Source organism: Sinocyclocheilus rhinocerous, unplaced genomic scaffold (genome assembly GCF_001515625.1).
Source record: "Sinocyclocheilus rhinocerous isolate Xijiao unplaced genomic scaffold, SAMN03320098_v1.1 scaffold1199, whole genome shotgun sequence".
Classification (NCBI taxonomy): Eukaryota; Metazoa; Chordata; class Actinopteri; order Cypriniformes; family Cyprinidae; genus Sinocyclocheilus; species Sinocyclocheilus rhinocerous.
This window is the reverse complement of record NW_015650328.1, coordinates 347,479-359,312: the sequence shown is the minus strand read 5'-3', so window position 1 is coordinate 359,312 and position 11,834 is coordinate 347,479.

Sequence of the window (11,834 nt, the reverse complement as noted above, 5' to 3'; positions counted from 1 at the left end):
GCTGTGGCAATTTAAATGTATGTATGAGGAATATTTTTTTTTCTTTCAAACCAGTTGAGCAAGAATTACCTCAGTTGTTATGTTATTTGTTAGTTTGGTATAAATTTAGTTCAATGATTTTGTTTTCCACTTCTGCTTTTATTAGGTATTATGCACCAGTTCTGGCCCTCAAATTTGATTGATCGAGTAGTGCTCTCTTTTTACTTTTTGTGTCACTCTGTTTGTCTCTGTTGGTGGGTTCCCGACAGACTGTCCATCTGTGCATTAGTTTAATTCACATTGAAATTTACTTCAGCCGATTAGTTCAAAACACTGATTTATGCAGGAATGAAGCAAGTGACAGTTTTTATGAGTGAGTAGTATGTGAGTAGTTGAATCATTCACTGTACAACTTTGTTCACAACACAGATTCATTTAGAAACTAAACAAGTGACTGTTTTTAATGAGTGAATCATTAACTGTACCGATTAGTTCAAAACACTGATTTATTCAGGTATGAAGCAATGTGACTATCACATACTCTCTGCGTAGGCATTTCCACCAGAGGTCATCATAACTTTTGCTTATGAATACTGTGAATTTACTTCTCTATTCACATTCTGTTTTTCACCTATTATATGGTAGGGAAGTATTTCAGATGCAGCCACTGTTTTTATGAGTATTGTACCAATTTGTTCAAAACACTGATTCATTCAGGAACAAAACCGGCGACTTGTTTTTATGAGTGAGTCACTGATTCATTCACTGTACTGATTGGTTTGAAACCTTGCTTCGTTCACAAACAAAACATACTACTGAACATTACGTTGACAACAGTATTTTCATTGGTGAAGCAAAAATAGACCTGGCAATATTGTGTCTAAAATGTAAGTTACTTGGTCTCGTTTGTTAAACTTTTGTTTCATCTTTTGTGCTGATATTCAGAACAACAATGCTCTTGCTCGCATGATATTGCTTAAATATAGGATTTAATATTCAAAAAGTCAATGTGAATGTGAATGTTTTCCAACCTGTGTATGCATATGTGTATGCGTGTGTGTTTAGCATGAGCTACCATCTTTTCAATCAGGCTAATGAGTGGCAGCCATCCATGCGCAGAGGAGGGCTGATTAAGGCGTTTCCAGGCACTGGAGACGTGCAGAGGAAACAGCAGGGGAGAGAGAGGGAGATAGAGAGACGAGAAGAGAAACAGGAGAGGGAGAGGGGCCACGGATCAGGAACCAGGTTCCCGCGGGATGGAGCAGGTGCAGGCTGCGAGCAAGGCCTTTGGGCCCGACGGGGCAGCCAGAGCTTAAAACAATCTGCATAGTACCTTCTTTTAATTTAGGCTCTTCTACACCCCATCTCTCTCTCTCTTCCTCTCTCTTTCTCGCTCTTACTGCTGCTTAACAGATCAGTGCTCCACAAAGAGGGGTAAACAGAGAGAGGCAAATTAAAAAGGGAACTCCCCTGATACCCCAAAACAAATTAGTGCAAACAAATTACACGGAGTCAACACACAAACACTGCAGCATCTGTGGCTTTGGACTGAGGATGGCAGCGGCAGGCATAGTCTGCGCACCCGCTCGGAACCAAGACAAACATCCAGCAATAGGGAGACTTCAGGTCATTCCACTTTCAGACCCTGGAGCGAATCCCTTTTAAAGCTCCTGTTTGTTCCAGCTAACAGACAGAAGCGTCATGCGCATTTAAACGTGGCCCCTCAGATATTTGAGCCCAGAAATATTTGTATTTTTAACAAGTAACAAATAAAATTCTGTAGTAAAATTGCCATCATCTACCTACTCTCATGTCAATCCCAAACACTTTTTACTGTGGAAAATTAAGTAGATATTATCAATTCAGATCAAGATTTTTTTTTTAAAGAGTTGCATATATAAATATATAAAAAAATATATTTTGTATATATATTTTAATATACCATCATTCAAAAGTTTATGATCTGTAAGCGTTTGTTTTCTAAGAAGTTTTGATCTATTTGATCAAAAATATAGTAAAAACATTAAAATTATGAAATATTACAATTTAAAATAACTTTTCTATTTTAATGTGTTACAGTGACATTGTTTTAAATCAAAAGAACAGCATTTATTTGAAATGTAAATCTTTTGTAACAGAAATGTCTTGACTCTTGATCAAATTAGTGCATCCTTGAATAAAAGAAAGATCTGAACATATCTTACAGCTAAATTATGTACTAATTACTAATTATCTGCAGTTACTTTGTGTTAGGGGTCACTCTGATATGCAAAAACAGGATAGATATGTAACATTCTTTCATAACTAAGTTTGGTTTCAAAAGAGTTTGAGTGTGTGTGTGTGTGTGTTTAAATGGTTTAGAATAAAATCAGTCTTATGGGTAATCAGCCTCTAGGAAAACGGCAGAGACTAATGTAGACTCTCTCTGCCATACACTTTAATTTATTCATTTAGTCATCTGTTCACTTGTTTGAACACTGGCTCTAGCAAAAGTCACAAAAACAGCTGAAAGTCAACACATATATTCCAGACTCCATATGGAACATACTTCCTTCACATCGCATGGAATAAACATGGAATTGCAATGCTGTAAATCAGGATATCTGGAATCCAGCCCGCGTTATGTCTCAATCCCATTCTATTTCCCTGTCTCTCCAATCTGTCCTATAAAATTAAATGCACAAAGCCCATAACCATAAATTTGAAGAATATCTACAATCACTGCCCATTTCTTTGAATTGTTATGTGTATGCTTCTGTTTCTCAATCTGTGTGTGTGTGTGTGTGTGTGTTATACGAGAAAAATCATATCTGGCTTTATCCTCAGACCCCCTGGCCACCTGGCAGAGATGTTTACAAACATGAACGCAAACAGAACAGTTGGATCAGTTGGGCGTGGGCCTTTTTTGGGGGGGCACTGATACTGAAAGTTTTCCCAAAGGCGGCGCAGTGTAAGAGATTTATTTTGCGGTTGCAGGTACTCAAGCGGCGACCTGCTGCAACGACGGCAGACGTGCAACAATATGTGTTGTGCTTATGAGCTTAAGTGGACAGCTGTTTATGGATACAAGTCAATAGCTTCACTTAAATTGTGAAAAAAAAAAAGCTATGACACTTTTGTGTCTGACTACTGATTTATTGATCTTATTTGTGACAAATTAGATTTGTATTGGTTGACCTATGCTGGGCTAGGCTGCTATTGCTGACACTCCAGAAAAAGACCCCACAACACATTCTCCCTATAGCCTATAGAGGGCACTATAACATTATAATAAATTGAAGTTTGGGCTCTGTTTGAATAATCGAGTCAAACTTTTTTCATTCCCAACAGTGACAAACTGTTTTCTGTGTTTCCGTGTAAGTTCCTGTTAATGTTAAGACCAGTTTTACATTCAGTAAAAATTATGATGCATTATTTTTAGTAGATAAAAACAACAACAACAAAAACTGTTTAGCATTACATTCTTGTGGCCATATTCCCCAGAAAAGAAAAAAAAATACATAAAAGTTTGTGGTCTCTAATATTTTTAAAATGTTTTAAAGAAGTCTTTTACACTCACAAAGGCTGCATTTATTTGATCAAAAATGCAGTAAAAACAGTATAATTGTGAAATATTATTATAGTTTAAATGATCTGTCTGTCCGTCCGTCTGTCTGTCTTACATTGTAATTTTATTCCTGTGATGCAAAGCTGAATTTTCAGCAGCCATTACTCCAGTCTTCAGTGTTACATGATCCTTAAGAAATCATTGTAAAATGCTGATTTCTCAGGACTCAAAATTACAGCATTTATTTAAAATTAGATTTTTTTTTGTGACATTTTTGATTAATTTAATGTCTTTGCTGAATAAAAATTTCTTAATAAATTAATTTTTTTTCAAAATACAAATCCTACTGAACCAAATTTTTGAACAGTACTGTATCATGGCATTCATTGATGAACACAGTGTCAAAATCTTCAAGTGTCACTTTAAGGTGTGTTTTTTCTTTTTGCCTTTATGAATATGTGAATTGTCAATTACAACCCATTTTACTTCCAGAATGTGGTGTATTACTGAGCAAAACAGTACATCATTCACAAAAAAACCAAGAACATTTATTAAAGGTATAAAAAAAATCTGTAATCATTTACTCACCCCCATGTGGCTCCAAACCTGTATGAATTTCTTTCTTGTGATGAATGCAAAAGAAGGTATTTTGAAGAATTTTGGAAACCAAATAGTTGATGGTAACCATTGACTGTTTGGTTACCCACATTCTTCAAATTATCTTGTGCTCAACAGAAGAAGAAACTCATACTGGTTTGGAACAACTTGTGGGTGAGTAAATGATTACAGAATTTTCATTTTGGGGTGAATTATCCCTTTACGAAAGTAAATAGGATCAGTTTTGATTCCATTAAAAAGTGATGTTTGGCCTATGAACCAGAATCTCTACCCTTGTTGCACTTCAAGTCAGAAATTTTTGTAATAAATTTCATAATCCAAGTTCTCATTTCTCCTAGAGCACTAATAACGGCTAATAAGCTCTTAAACAAACTTGCTAAACACCAGACTCCGATTTTATGAACTCTCAAGAAAAACTCTTGTTTTAATCAACCCTCTCAGCTCTCTCAGTCCACTTCTGTTCGGTTTAGCGTCTTGAGATTCCTAACTCTCTCTTGTAATTCCCAAACACAAATTTGCAATAAACGATTTGTACATCGCCCTTTATTCTTGACGTAACGCAGAGACAGATTGCACCGTAGCTGTCAATTCTCTCACTTTAGTCCTGAGAGACGGAAAAGGTCTGCCCTAAAGCAGCAAGTGTTCCTCCCCACATATAAGCTGCTGCATTGTCACCGTGTACTAAGCCATTCCTCTGAGAGCTTATAATGTTCATTAATCTAATTAAATATGTCTTATTGCCCAAATGAAAGGCTGGAAGCTTTGCTGTAGGATAAGTGTAGAGTAAAACTGGGTCCCAGCAGAGAGGCACACAGTCAAGTCGCGCTAACGGTGCTGTGCTTCATTAGGCTCCTAATTACCTATTGTTTCTCAGTAGTTTGTGCTGTTTTAATGAGAATCTACAGGCACTTAGATCTAATCTGAATTTTCTAATCTACTGGTCCATTCCCGGAAAGTCAAAATGTTATTGGTTTATTTGTAATCATACTTTTAAATGGTGGAGATATGACTCCCCCTGGGGCTATCGCTGGGTTTTGAGTGACTAATTGAATTCTTGGCTCCCAGACGCTATACTTGGGTGTGAGTCAGAGATGAGTGCTCAGTCAGTCAGTTAAGTGAGAGAATGTACGCGCAGCTTCGGTTATGCTCTTTCGCGCTGGATCAAACCCTCAGAACTCACCTTTAGGGTCTCCATGGCAACACCTCTCTCTCCTGAGGAGTGGAGGTTCAGTGTTTGTAAAGAGCTCAAACTAAAGCAAACATGGTAAACTTTAGCCAGAATGTGGCCAGTAATATTCTTAATCCTTGACAAAGTGATTGTTAATCTTCTTGAGGTCCACGTCCACATAAACATACAAAAAATAAAAAGCATAAAACGTTCTAAAAATACTTAAATTGACCTTCTTTCTTTTGTGGAACACAGAAGAAGATATTTTGAAAATGAAGGTCAGCCCAAAACAACTCTGGACCCCAATGACTTTCATTGTATGGACAAAAACTCTATGGAATACACTACACAAATTTTGCGCCGATTTTTGCCCCAATTTACATTCTGGACATGTTGCCTCTAGCTGCTGAAGTCAGTCTACAGATTTGAGTTGACAGATTTCATAGAAAATTACGTAGTGTATGATAGTCATACACTTTTTAGCTTCATGATTCCATTCCATCCATCAAACAGTTGGCGGTAGCCATTGACTTCCACTGTATTTTTTTTCCATACACTGTCAGAAAAAATGTGCCCAGTGACTAGCTGTTGTACTCCTAAGGGTACAATTTTTGCACATTTTTTTCTCACAGTGTACTATGGCTACCCTCAACTGTTTGTTTACCAACATTCTTCAAAATACCTTCTTTTGTGCTCAACAGAATGTGCTCAACAGAAACAGAAGAGTAAATGATGACAGAATTTTTGGGTGAATTATCCCTTTAAATTCATAGCATAAAGGAAGCAACATATCTTTTCTTTTGTATTGTGATGTACATGTGAGTGTAAACTTTAAATTCTTTCTGACCTCTGCTGATGTTGGTGATGCTGCAGGGAACATTATGGAATAATGTGCATACATAACTATATTAGCATTTTCAATGACAAAACTGGTTCTAAAAATAGAAAATAAAGAGTGGACCCAAACACCTTACTTGTGAGAGACATCACAAGTATGTGCTATTCTATACACCAGATGGTCAGAATATTCACTCTTTTGGAACTTTCATCTCTTTATTAGTGTATGGTGAACTGTGTGTATGTGTTTATCTATTAGCCAGAGTTTGCAGTGCCAAAGTGCTCATTTGATATGTGACCTGCCACTAAAGAGTCAGGATATTTATCATCTGCTGAATTGCCTTTGTGTGGTGCTGCAAAATGGCAGCAATACATTCTCAAATGAAACTGCTTGAAGGTTAATGAGTGCCAATTGCCCAGTGAGGACTAAATCTATTAACGTTTCATAGAGGAAATCAATCAACATGACCAACTCTCACTGATTTGTCATTTTGAAACATTGCCCGTTTGATTTCAACAGCACATTCTGTTACATGGGATCATCTGTGATGGTTTGATTTGCTCTTCATTAGGGTGATTAATGCTCTTTATTCTGATTTCGGATCAGTAAACAAGCTCTTTCATCCTGTGGTGCTGTGCTGTATTAGGTCACTTCATCTCCTTGCTTGACGTCTGTCAAAGGAAGAAGAATAAGTCTACAACCAGATTAACCTTAGTACTAGACCTTTTACCTCCAACATTGGCAAGTATTTATAGTGTTTAATTTCCCCCCCATTCACTCCAGACATAAAACATCAGTTAATGTAGCATTTTCACCAAAACAACCTCCACATCCAAGATGGCACAACCTGAGTAAAACACACCACACCTAATGAAAACAAAATGTGTCAGAGGAACTTTGCAAACACATTTAGTCTGCCTGCTTCAGTTCAAACCACTGAGCCCTCACACCCGTAAATGATGACAGAATTTTTGGGTGAATTATCCCTTTAAATTCATAGCATAAAGGAAGCAACATATCTTTTCTTTTGTATTGTGATGTACATGTGAGTGTAAACTTTAAATTCTTTCTGACCTCTGCTGATGTTGGTGATGCTGCAGGGAACATTATGGAATAATGTGCATACATAACTATATTAGCATTTTCAATGACAAAACTGGTTCTAAAAATAGAAAATAAAGAGTGGACCCAAACACCTTACTTGTGAGAGACATCACAAGTATGTGCTATTCTATACACCAGATGGTCAGAATATTCACTCTTTTGGAACTTTCATCTCTTTATTAGTGTATGGTGAACTGTGTGTATGTGTTTATCTATTAGCCAGAGTTTGCAGTGCCAAAGTGCTCATTTGATATGTGACCTGCCACTAAAGAGTCAGGATATTTATCATCTGCTGAATTGCCTTTGTGTGGTGCTGCAAAATGGCAGCAATGCATTCTCAAATGAAACCGCTTGAAGGTTAATGAGTGGCAATGGCCCAGTGAGGACTAAATCTATTAGCGTTTCATAGAGGAAATCAATCAACATGACCAACTCTCACTGATTTGTCATTTTGAAACATTGCCCGTTTGATTTCAACAGCACATTCTGTTACATGGGATCATCTGTGATGGTTTGATTTGCTCTTCATTAGGGTGATTAATGCTCTTTATTCTGATTTCGGATCAGTAAACAAGCTCTTTCATCCTGTGGTGCTGTGCTGTATTAGGTCACTTCATCTCCTTGCTTGACGTCTGTCAAAGGAAGAAGAATAAGTCTACAACCAGATTAACCTTAGTACTAGACCTTTTACCTCCAACATTGGCAAGTATTTATAGTGTTTAATTTCCCCCCCATTCACTCCAGACATAAAACATCAGTTAATGTAGCATTTTCACCAAAACAACCTCCACATCCAAGATGGCACAACCTGAGTAAAACACACCACCCCTAATGAAAACAAAATGTGTCAGAGGAACTTTGCAAACACATTTAGTCTGTCTGCTTCAGTTCAAACCACTGAGCCCTCACACACAAACAGTGAAAATGTGGCGGGAGAGTTGAGGGATGGCAGAGGAGGAAGATTCTGCAGACTGTGTGATGATGAAGAGCTCTGTGCCGGGTTCTCATTTGCTGGAAATCTCCTGTTATCATATGTGCTCAGACTGTGCCTCCCTCTCAGTCTTATACGCTGCGTGTATTATTGATTGATGCGCTGTGTAGCTGGGGTTTCATTTGCCCCGTGGGCTCTTGAGAGTATGTACGGCCAGACGTACACTCAATCAACGACTCAAACCACAGATGGGTGCTGCCTTACAAGATTCGCTCTCTCAGTTTTTTGCTTGTCTTATCTTTTTTTTTTTTGCAAGGAAATTGCTTCATAAATTATTATATATACAGTTCTTGTTTTCCAAATGTGACTGATTGCTGAGCTTTTTTACAGCATAGAAGAAAAAGTATCTGTATTGAAAACTGATCCTGTGGCAGCTCTTATTGTAAGTGGCTGCAGAGTTTTTAAGCTTCCAAAACCTATTAGCTATACCTATTTTTTTAGATGTTAATAATTTTATTGAGAAAGAATCTTACAAAACATTTCTATTTCAAAGAAACTGCTGTTCTTTTGAACTTTCTATTAACCAAAGAATCCTAAAAAAAAGTATTACAGTTTCCACATAAATATTAAGCAGCACAACTGGTTTCAACATTGATAATGATAAGAAATATTACTTGAGCAGCAAATCAGCATATCAGAATGAGTTCCGAAGGATCATGTGGCACCAAAGACTGGAGTAATTGCTGCTGAGAATTCAGAAATAAATTAATTGTAAAATATATTCAAATAGAAAATGTCCATTCAAACATTCAACATTTTTTAAATGTTACTGCTTGTTTCAGAATGTTCAGAGAACATTAAAAAGTAATGTTCCCATAATGTTTGCAAAATCAAAAAATGGAATGTTCCCTTAACATTCATATAACATTTTAAAAACATGACATTTTGAGCATTGATGTGAATTGACTTGATTAACAATTGATTCCAACAGATTTTTGATTTCGCATGTTGCTAAACTAAAAGTACAATGCTCTAATAGGCATTAAAATACATAGTATTGAGTAAATTACTTTATTTTAATTATACAAAACTATTTGTTTGATACTTTAAAGTATTTAATAAAAAAAATATCTAATTTATAATCAACATTTCTTTCAACTCATCCGTCATCCTTCTCTGTTTATTATATGTACAATGCTGCCTTATAATTTGGCCCAAACAAGCCATCTTAAGAGGCACCCTTCATGTCTATGATGCCTTAAAATGCTGTCTTCATAGGCAGCTCTGTAGGTTTGGAAGACAGCAGTTGTAATGTTTGTGCCTAAGAAAATAACACAGAGATTCATGCCGTTTCATAGCAGTAAACTGCATCCATCTTTGATTGATGACAGCTTTCAGACGTGATGGGCTTGGTTTTTTTTATCACGCTGGCGCAAAATGACCGGGGACAGACACAGGCAGAAGAACCGCTTCAGTGGCTAATGAGAGGCATTATTCAAACTCCTGCTCTGGTGTCAACATCGCATGCCTTGCATCTCTCACAGCCGCTGCATTAGTACAGACAAGCAGCCCAGTGACTGTGACGATTAAAGGTATTCATCCATGCTTCATTTTAGTGGAAAAAATATATAAATATTTTTAAAATACCCACATATAAATAACATGGCAAAATTAGGCGCAAAACAGTGCCAGCTGTCATATAGACATACCGTCGTGCCATCAGTTTGTCTTTTTGATCAGTTTTCTTTACTGAAAGTAATGGGACACTTAGTAAGACAGGTAACTCTGCTGTGAAACCCGCTGTCGAACTTTACATCTTTTAGCTTTGTGTTCAGGCTGCCTCCGTCACAAGCCATTGACACTGACTGTGTACGTGTTCTCGGACCATCAGACCAGAACGGGTCGAGGTAACGGCAACATGTTCTTGTCTCAACTTTTTGATGGAGTCTCCCTTTTGTGTGTTTATCACTGAGGGAGGATACACCTGGGGCAGCTGTGGAAAGAGACAGGCCACCACACATGACAGGAGAGAGAGACAGAGAAGGAATGAATGGAGAGGGCACACCGAGGAGGAGAGAGGTGCCCGTGGTGTTGGAGGGAGCTCATCAGACAGAGCCCTTCTCCATCTGTCACAAATAATTTCTGCTCTGGAAGTAAGGAAAGGCAAAATGTCAAAATATTTGAATACATTCCATGGGAGTGTGTCACGCTCGCAGAGGGAGATGCTTGGCAGCAGTGGGGTGGAAAGAGAAAGGGTCATGCGGATGAATTGGGATTTTATAGCACTGTAAGAACAGTCAATTAAAAAGAAGTGATATATATATTTGTGACCCAGACTAAATAGTTTGAATAGATAACAGTAATGACTAAAATTACTGTTTGGGATGCAATGCTCCAAGGGGCTGATAGTAATTATTTTAATAGTATAACACCTGGAGTGTTCATTTCACAATAATACAGTTTTCATAGAAGTAACAATTTGGTCAGTGTTAAATTAATTAAAATATAGACTTTTATATTCACCCAGAATTTCCTTTTTTTTTCTCTCTCTGAGAGAGTGGGAGAGGAGTACATGTTTCACATTGTGTTCATTATTTCTAGTTGTATATTTGTCTATCTCCCAGATTGTTCTTTTTGGAAACTGTATCTTTTAAAGCTTTTCTCAAGAGTGAGTTCTAGTTCGTATTGACTGAAGAAGGACCAGGCAGGTGTGAAGGACGCAGGGATTTGATCTCCGTACCCTTGAGGAATAGTGAGATAAGTGCTCTCAGAAAAGGTTTTGCGTGCCAAGATTGCAGAATGAAATCATTCAGTGTTTAGCCTGTCCACTGTTTATTCACATACTCTCTGCCTTAGAGAAAACATTTTTTTTTTATCCTTGTTTGTTTTTGACAATGGATCCTTAAAATAAAATTTAAAATGCAATCCTATAAAGATAGTGATGTGGTTGTATATATTACCTCAGTACTGTAAAAATTAGCCTACAGTGTAAAAAAAAATTATCATAATTTTAACAATAAAAGACAGTTAATTGGTTACCAGTAAGTTACCTTACCATATACAGTGAAAAACTTAAATTTAAATATTAAATGTAAAACTTAATAATGTTATGATGTTAACTATGTTAACTATGATGTTAAAATAATGTTTATTGCATTATATTAGTGTTGTGTGTTGCCACGATGGTGTTTTGTATTTGTTTGAACCTCTATACACCTTCCATAGGCCTATTAGTATTTAGCGGCTTTTTGAAAATCAACTTGTGATGAACTTTGATTAATCTCTTTGCCCCCTGTGCTTTTTGGTGGTTGTCGGTATATTATAAAGGCATAAAACAGTTAGGAATTCTCTCAAATTAAACCTCTCTTGATTGAAACAGTGCCACTTAAAGTCATAATAAGTATTTATAGGAATAGTTCACCCAAAAATAAAAAAAATTGCTGAACATTTACTCAACCTCAGGCCACCCAAGATGCAGATGAGTTTTTTTTTTTTTTTTTTGTCGGAACAGATTTGGAGAAATTTAGCATACCAGTGGATCATCTGCAGTGAATGGGTGCCGTCAGAATAAGACTTCAAACAGCTGATAAAAACCTCACAATAATCTGCAACTAATCCAGACGACTCCAATACGTTAATGAATGTCTTG